Below are 8265 nucleotides of genomic sequence, written 5' to 3' on the forward strand. Positions count from 1 at the left end.
TGCTTTCTAGAATAGCTTCCCCCTGGAAGCTGGTATGGGGATGGGATTCAAGGGGAGAGGAGACGCTGAAAGGACCCCACAGTGGTAAAAAATGAGGAGGTGTAGACCAAGGCAGAGGGACCTGGTTGTGGATTAGGTTCAGGGATGAGAGGAAGTGAGGAGTGACAGCTGACTCCCGTGTTTCTGGTGGGTGAGGGGTTCAGCCCTGAGGTCGGGGAGGAGTGGGTTGAGGTGGGAGTGCATCGGGGGCCAAGTGGAGTGGGAGGGGCCTGGAGGACTCCACGTGGAGGCGGAAGAGGGCTTCTCTTGCAGCTCCCCTCTCCCTGCCCGACCTTATCGCCTATCGTCACTGCCCCCGCTCAGGCCCCACCTTCTCTCTCAAGCTCTCCAACAGCCTCCTCCCTGGCCTCCCTGCCTCCAGACTTACCTCTGTATATCAAGATTGCCTGCCTGAGCTGGTGATTTCATTACTTCATCCCTCTGCTCAAGATCCTTCCTTAGCTCCCCATTACTGGCAGGATAAAGTCCAGACTCTTCAACCCAGCAGTCACAGCCCTTTCTTTACCAGTCGGCTCCTACTCATATCCAAGCAAACCGGTCTCCTCAAAATTCTCCAAGCGGGCCTTGCACATTCTAGCTTCAGCCCTTTGTCCAGGCTGTTCCCCTGGCCTCAAGTGCTCTCCCAGCTCCTCTCCCTAAAATGTCTCCCCACGAAACTCAGTTCCTTGGCTACCCCAACCCTGTGTATTCATGCTCTTCCCTGCACGCTTCTGACCGACTTTGAATGAGGCCCCATAGATCAAGGCCTCTCTCCCTATTGCACACAGGGGGAAACTGAGGCCCAGGGAGAGGATGGGACTCAAACAGGGACATGGAGCCAGGGAGGCTAAGGCAGAGCTTCAGCTGGAACTCCCAGGCCAGGTGTCCTGTTCCTCCTCTGCTGATGGCTTTCCTAGGTGTTCAGCTGCTGGGATACCTCTGCTGGCCCAGGCTGGGGAGGTCTCCTCCGAGGCCAGGGAGTGAGCTTAGGACAGCCTGGCCAATGGGGGCTCCAACCTGAACCTGGGGGAGGGTCTTGAGCAATAGTTCAGGGGACAGGCGCTGGGCCAGAGTCTGGGAGGATTTGAGGCAGGAGGACAGGGCTCCCACCCTGTTGTTGTCCCAGCTTCCCCCCTCCCTGATTCCCACCCTCCCTCCCTCCCTTCGTCCCTCCCTTTCGAGTCCACTCTCTTAGCCCCACCCCACCCACTTGGACAGACCCCGTGAAGCGGGGGCAGGGAAGACTGGCCCCCAGCCGTACAGAGTGGGAGACCCTCCTGTCGGCTGCCCCCCTAACCTCAAGTTCTTCTATTTCAGTCTTGGGGACCCCTGGGCAAGTTCCGGATGCACCCCACCCCCCAGTCCTCCTGGGCCTAGGGCCCCTACTGACCTGGAGCCACCCTCCCACCCTGCACCTCCAGCCTCTCCCTGTGCCCTAGGATGGGGACCCCCACCCTCTCACCTCCCCTCAGCCCTGCCCCTCAGGGGTATCCAGCTTCCCTGGCCCACACTCATCCTCATCACTTCCAGCTGCCCATGTTGTCCCACTGGGGCTACATCTAGTTCCCTGTACACAGTAAGAAGTTTCTTGTCTCTGGATCTTTGCTCACTCTGTTCCCTCTGCCATCCTCTGGGGCTCGTTCCTGTTAGACCTTAAGGCCCGGAAGCCATGGCTCATCCCTGAGGCCAATAAGACTCCCATCGCCCGTATGACCCCATCAAGCTCCCCGCACCCTGGCGTTCACTGTCTGCCCTGCACCCCCGTCCGTAGTCACCCTTGAAGGCAGACTCACCTCAGTTCTCAGGAGGTGTCAGGGAGGGTGTTTGAATGACTGAGTTAAGGCAGGAAAACTCCGGAGCCTCTTCCTGGGAAGGGGGCACACCCGGCTTTCAGGGACCTGGGGAGGTGGGGCTTTGTCAGCAAGTGGGACAGAACAGGCACCCAGGGGCCTGCGGTCCTGGACACCCGGACCATTGCATTTTGGCCAGAGGAGGCTGGCCTCCTTTCCCTGCATACCTCTGTGGGACCGCCCTGCACAGCATCGGGGCTGGGGCCTTGGGTCAGGCTACTCACTCTTCAGCTCCTTGAGGCAACTTCCTGTCCTTGTCCCCTTATCTCCCTGGCCAGGCTGAGGAGAGGAAGTTGTCCTCTCCCTCCCAGTGGTGGACAGAGACACCCCCCTGGACCTCAGGAGGTGGGGAGCATATCACGTGAGGGTGCGCCTGATTCTTGCAGGCCTGCCTTCTCTTGGTGCTGCTACTAGAGCCCTCTTCCTAAGCAGCCATGCTGCTACGCTCCTGCTCAAGTACCTTCCATGGCTCCCCATGGTCTCCCCAATTAACATCAACTCCTCAGCCCCTTAGACTTTAGTCACTTTGACCTGTCTTCTCCTTCCCTGCCTCTGCCCATGCTATTACCTGTAGTAGGAAACTAGTTCTTCTCATCTTTACCTGTCTAAACCCTCCTTGCTCTTTAAAGCCAGGCTCAAATGCTACCTTCTCCGAGAAGTCCTCTTTGACCCCGAGAGCCAGTGACCGTGTGCCTCCTGAGTGGCCCAGCTTTTGTGTGCTCCTCCCTATTTGCCTGAATTTTCATCAGCAGCATCCAGGCTGTGCATTCCTCCAGGACAGGAGCTGCATCTGAATCATCACAAGGTCTCTACAGGGCGGTGCAGTGCATGAAGGTCATTATAAAGTTGCCCTCTAAGTTGGGGATCTCCTGAGGCTGAAACTGTGTCTATAACACTCATCATTGCCTCTCAGTGCCTGGCATCTGGTCTGGCACTTACTAGACTCTCAAAGATACTGGTTAAATGAACAAGTTCTTAGCCAATGCAATAAGAGAAGGAAATGGGATACAAATACTGGAAAGTGAAAGACTGAGTAAGTATAATCACATCCAGGAGCTGTGACAGTCTCACCATGGATATATCAGAGTCAGCACTCCCATTGTACGGACAGGGGTTTAAGGCCCAGAGAGAGGCTGGAATTTGCTGGAGGTCACATAGAGGGTTGGGTTAACTCCTAGCTCTGTTACTTTTTCTGCCACAGTGTCTGGCACAAGCACATAGTGCCTCGGCTAGTCTTGGGCTGTGCCTATCAGCACCTTGGCCAGTGAGGTGAGAAGCCCTGCTTGGCAGGGAGGAGGTTTCGTTCCAGGTTCCAGGCCATGCCTGAGCAGTCTGCTTATAGGGCATCAGCTGGTAGTGGGTTGTAAGAAGTTAAAACACAAAACCCCTATTTGCCTTGTAAATGGTTACACCTGACCAGGCTTGTAAGACTGAGGCACAACTTGAAAAGGAATTTGAGACCTGGGACTTGCTCCCTGGTATGGAGAAAGGCCTTTGGCCTGGGGGTACCTGAGGGCAAGGCTTTTCTTGGTTAGCCCCTCAGCCTGGAGAACCATCCCTGCCTCCTGTGCGCAGAGAGCAGGGGCTGCTGGTTCAGCCTTACCCAGAGGGCACCCACAGGCCTGGGGCTGGATTAGTGGGGCTGGTCAAGTCCTCAAGCGAGGCTGGCTCCTTCTCCGCACAACCCTGGCCATGGGAGTCTGAGAAAGCCCCCTCCCCTCTGGACCCAGGGTCTCTGTGCAGTGGGGGTGGGACAGGACAGTGTCTGGAGTTCACAGGATCCATGGTAGGAACTTGCTTACAGGGCCCACCCAGGAGCAAAATCAGGACAAAGTGGCAGGAGACCCAGGTGTGTCCTTGGCTCCCAGGCTGGGGGCAGAGGGAAGAACTCAGGTCTCTACTTGTGGTCCCCTTGCTGCCTATAGTCACAGGCTCCATGTCACTCCTGGCCTGTTCTTTACCCTCTCAGGGCCCAGCTGTCCTGACTTTCCCTCCTCAGTGCTCTTTTGGGTCTCTCATCAGCAGTGCCAGGTCTCCGCCCCGGTGTTCCCTGTGTGGCGGCCAGCCCAGCTCCCTGGGGATATCCTGTCATTGTGGCCCAGAGCCTAGGTACTGCCTCTTGCCAGGTCAGCTCCAGTCCTCTGGGTCCCTTCCAGGTCCCCAGGTGGGGCCCAGGAGCCCAGAGAGGTTAGGGAAGTTGGCAAAGGCACCCAGATCCCCAGCGTGGCAGACCGGGCACGGTGCCCAAGACACCTGACGCCTGGGCCGTCTTGGGCAGACGCACCGGCAGGTCTCCCTACCCCACTGCCCACTCTCTGGGTGACCTTGGCATGTCCTCTACTTCTCTGGGCTCCCTCCCTGAGGCCATGACTTACGGCCAACCCAGCCCAGGCCCTGGCCTCCAGTAACTGGGCTCCATGAAAATGCCCAGATTTGCAAACTGGGTTCCATTTGCCTTTCATTCCCTGGAGTCACACACCCCCTCATTTGTGTATTCAAATCAGCCCAGGCCCTCCTGGGTAGGTCATTCACAACCAGCTGCTGGGGTGGAGGGAAGGATGGGACCTGGGCATGGGATCTGCCTTGGACACCTCACAGCACTATCTGCTCTGAGGGTATAAAGTAACAATAGCCAGGCACTGTGCTGAGCGCATTCTTTAATCTTTACCAGCAGGTTCTTACACCCCTTACACCCCTTACACTTATACCCCTTACTCCCCTTATACTTATACCCCTTACACTTTAGAGCAGGTTCTTACATCCCTTACACCCCTTACACTTATACCCCTTACACCTCTTATACTTATACCCCTTACACTTTAGAGCAGGTTCTTACACCCCTTACACCCCTTACACTTATACCCCTTACACCCCTTATACTTATACCCCTTACACTTTAGAGCAGGTTCTTACACCCCTGCTTTATAGAGTTGCACAATGAGGTAAGAGCCACACAGTTGATACATAGGAGAGCAGAGCTTTGAACCCAGGCCATCTGGCCTCAGAGCCCAGGCTTTTAACCACTGTGCTATTCTGCTTGTGCTGGGTCCCTAGGCAATGCAGGGCTAGTTTCCTAACCTGGCTCTGACTCAAAGCCCCCTGCTCATGACCACTGAGTTATACAGCCTGGTGAAAGCTCTGAGGAGGGGCCAGGGTCCCCAACATGCCGTCAGCATCCACTCCAAGGTCCCTGAGATGGCAGTCACCCTTGACTGGGGAAAGAACCCCACCTGAAAAGACCATAGGCTTTAGTTTTTAATCTCAGCTCGCTGCGTGACCTGGGACAAGTGACTTCACCTCTCTGAGCCCCAGTTTTCTCATCTGTAAAATGGACAACATAGTAGACCTAAACCCACAGGTCATTCTGAGTGCTAAGTGAGCTGGTGTATCTACAGTGGCCAGCATGGGCCTACTGGGCTGTAGATCCTCAGAACCCATCTTTTACTTGTGTCCACTTCCAAGGACCCAGCCTGGTTCTGCCCTGTCTTCCCCAGGACACTCCCCCTCTGGTCAAACTGTCTGTGACCTGACCAGGAAGCTGGCCAAGGGCAATACCCACCCAGATCCTGGAGGCAAGACGCCAACAAGCAGGAACAAAGAATTTTCCATGGCTCCGCAGTTAATGAGGAACTGACACTCTTCTGGGCCTCAATTAGTCTTTCATCCTCCTCTCCTTCTCTCCGATTTCCATCACTGGTGATATTTACATTGGAATTCTTCCCAGGACTTCAGGAATCCAGCATGGACAAGTGGAAAACAATACAAAAAAAGAGATAGGTGTATTTTTTTAAAGGTAGTGTTGGCAAGTTTGCACTCTTGGTTATAAAACATATTACAAAGCAGCAAGTATCAAAACCAAATGATTTTGTGTTTAAATCAACTCAACTGGGCTTCTGTCAATTTTCAGACATTGCTGAAATACAAAGAAGAGAAAGATGTGGTCCCTTCCCTCAAGAGGGTCACGGCCTGGCTGGTACATACCCAAGTAGCAGATACTTAAGCATGTGTAGTAGTTAAGAGTATGCTCTCAGGAGACAGACCTGGGATTAAACTGCTACTAGTTACCAGGCATGTGATCTTGGACAAGTTACTAAATGAGTCTCAGTTTCATCATTTGTAAAATGGGAGTGATAACAAGACCCACCTCAGTGGACTGTTGTGAGTTTAACTGAGAAAATATATGGCATTGATAGCTGGGTACCCAACATAGGTGCCCCCATTTTGTTAACAGAGCCCTGACTTCACTCCAGGTAGCAAAGACTTTGCCCCAGCCGAGTGCATGAATCATGAGTGATTTAAGCCAATCACAGGCTAAAATCCTCTTTGCCAGATACTGGTTTTCTCAATTTCCTGGCTGCTGAGGATGGCCATGTGACCCACTTATAGCCAGTGAGGTATAAGGGGAAGCCTGCTGAGGGCTTCCTGAATAAAATACAGAGGATGAAGGCTTTGCTTTCCCTGCTTCCTCCCTATGAAGAGTTTTGATGCCTGGAGCTGCAGCAGCCATTTTGTGGCCATGAGGCATTCAGCTTAAGGATGAGAAACCTACCCTGAGAATGGCCATGTGAAAGGAGGTTGAGTGGGGAGGCATTGCTGAGCTGCAGAACAGCCTGAGATCGCCCACATCCAGACTTCTTGTTCTGAAAGATGATTTTTAAAGTCTTTATTCAAAGCAAGTGGGAGATGAGTTATGTAAAAGATAAATGGTGTGGGTCACTCCCCTTGCCTTTCCACTCAGTGTGTAAGTGGAATGGAGCTGTGAATCTGCTGGGCCCGAGTATCTCTCAGGACCTCAAGGTGCAAAGGTAGCCTTGGGTGTGGGCTCCACTGAAGAAACCAAGGCTGCCCCATGCCTGGCTGGAAACCACCGACAGGTGATGGCATCTGGCTCCCCACCCCTTCCTGGAGGGTTTCAAGGGTAATTTCACTCATCCCCAGTTTTTGCCTTATGCGCCTGGGCCGTCCGTGCATTTGAATCAGAACTGCCGGAGGTGCCCATTACCCAGCTGGATGGAACAGGTCGAGAGAAACCAGCAGACAAGGGGCTGACCCCCCACCAGAGGTTGCCCAGGGAGAACAAAGGGAGGAAAAGGGAGAAACATAGCTCATTTAGAACCTAAGTGATTAATTAGTCTGAATTCATGAACCAAGGTTGTTCCCTACAACAGGCTGCCTGTGACCTCACGCAGGTCTTAGCCCAGTGTTAACACAGGCTCTGGGGTGAACAACTTGACATCTCAAGAGCTGGCTGCATTTTACATTAAGTGCCAGTGAAGACAGGGAGGGTCTGGGATTTGTGATAAAGGGGGGCGCCCAACCAAGCTGAAGCCCATTTGGGGTCTCGGTCCCCAACACTTTCAAGTGGTTAACTTCCTGGGTTGTAAATATTCTGAATTGGGGTTTTTTGGTTGCTTTTTTTTTTTTAACAGGAGGCAGTGTGGTTAAGTGGAGGTTAAGAGTGCAGGCTCTGCTCTCTGTTTCGCTGTCTGAGAAACGGGAATAATGCTAGAACCCACTTCATCCGTTGCCACGTGGCTCTGAGCACGGGGCCTGCCCTGAAGGACAGCCTTCGTGGTGTCGCTCCACCACCAGGCAGAGAAAGGCATTCAGAGCACAGACCAAGAAGCGGTTAAGGGACCCAGTGCCCGATGAGGTGCTGTGGCTCTGTCCCTCACCTTAAAAATGATAAAATAGTGGAACCCAGGGCATCTGACCTGGAAAGACCCCTGAGTCATCTTCTCCTGTCTTCTCTCCTTGCACAGGTTGGACTCGAAGCCCGGAGAGGCCAGGGACTGTCCCAAGGAGAAACAGCGAGGCCATGTAGAGGGGAAAGGGGTCAGAGTCCTGAAGAAACAGGGAATGTTGTCAGCAAGAAGATAAATGAGGACAGATGAAAATGATACACGTTTGTGTGATGACATTTTCTACCATAAATGTCAAGAGAACAGCCACAGAATGGGAGACACAGAAGAGCCACAGGACGGGAACCACCTGGGACGGCGATGCTGGTGGCAGCAGCCACACGCTCTTGCTCACGGATGGCAATGCTGGGACCTGGCACCAGCTGGACCACCGCCCACAGTGGAGGGAAAACCCGTCCCCGCAGGTGCACATGCAGCAGCCTGTTGCTGGGGAAAGCAGAGACCCTTCCTTGCAATGAAAGAAATGTAAATTATGCATCCCAAGGGTAATCTACATGCCTATTAAACTAACACAAATTAGAAGAGAATAATAAATCCCAGTCCTGTCAGGGACCAGAGGAAACAGGGGCACTGGTAGGCTCTTGGATGTGTTCATTAAAACATGGTCTTTTCTTTCTGGAAAGCAAGCCAGCCCCATGCAGCACGGTCTATACCCTTCGATCTGGTCTTTCTAA

Source organism: Balaenoptera musculus, chromosome 20 (genome assembly GCF_009873245.2).
Source record: "Balaenoptera musculus isolate JJ_BM4_2016_0621 chromosome 20, mBalMus1.pri.v3, whole genome shotgun sequence".
Classification (NCBI taxonomy): Eukaryota; Metazoa; Chordata; class Mammalia; order Artiodactyla; family Balaenopteridae; genus Balaenoptera; species Balaenoptera musculus.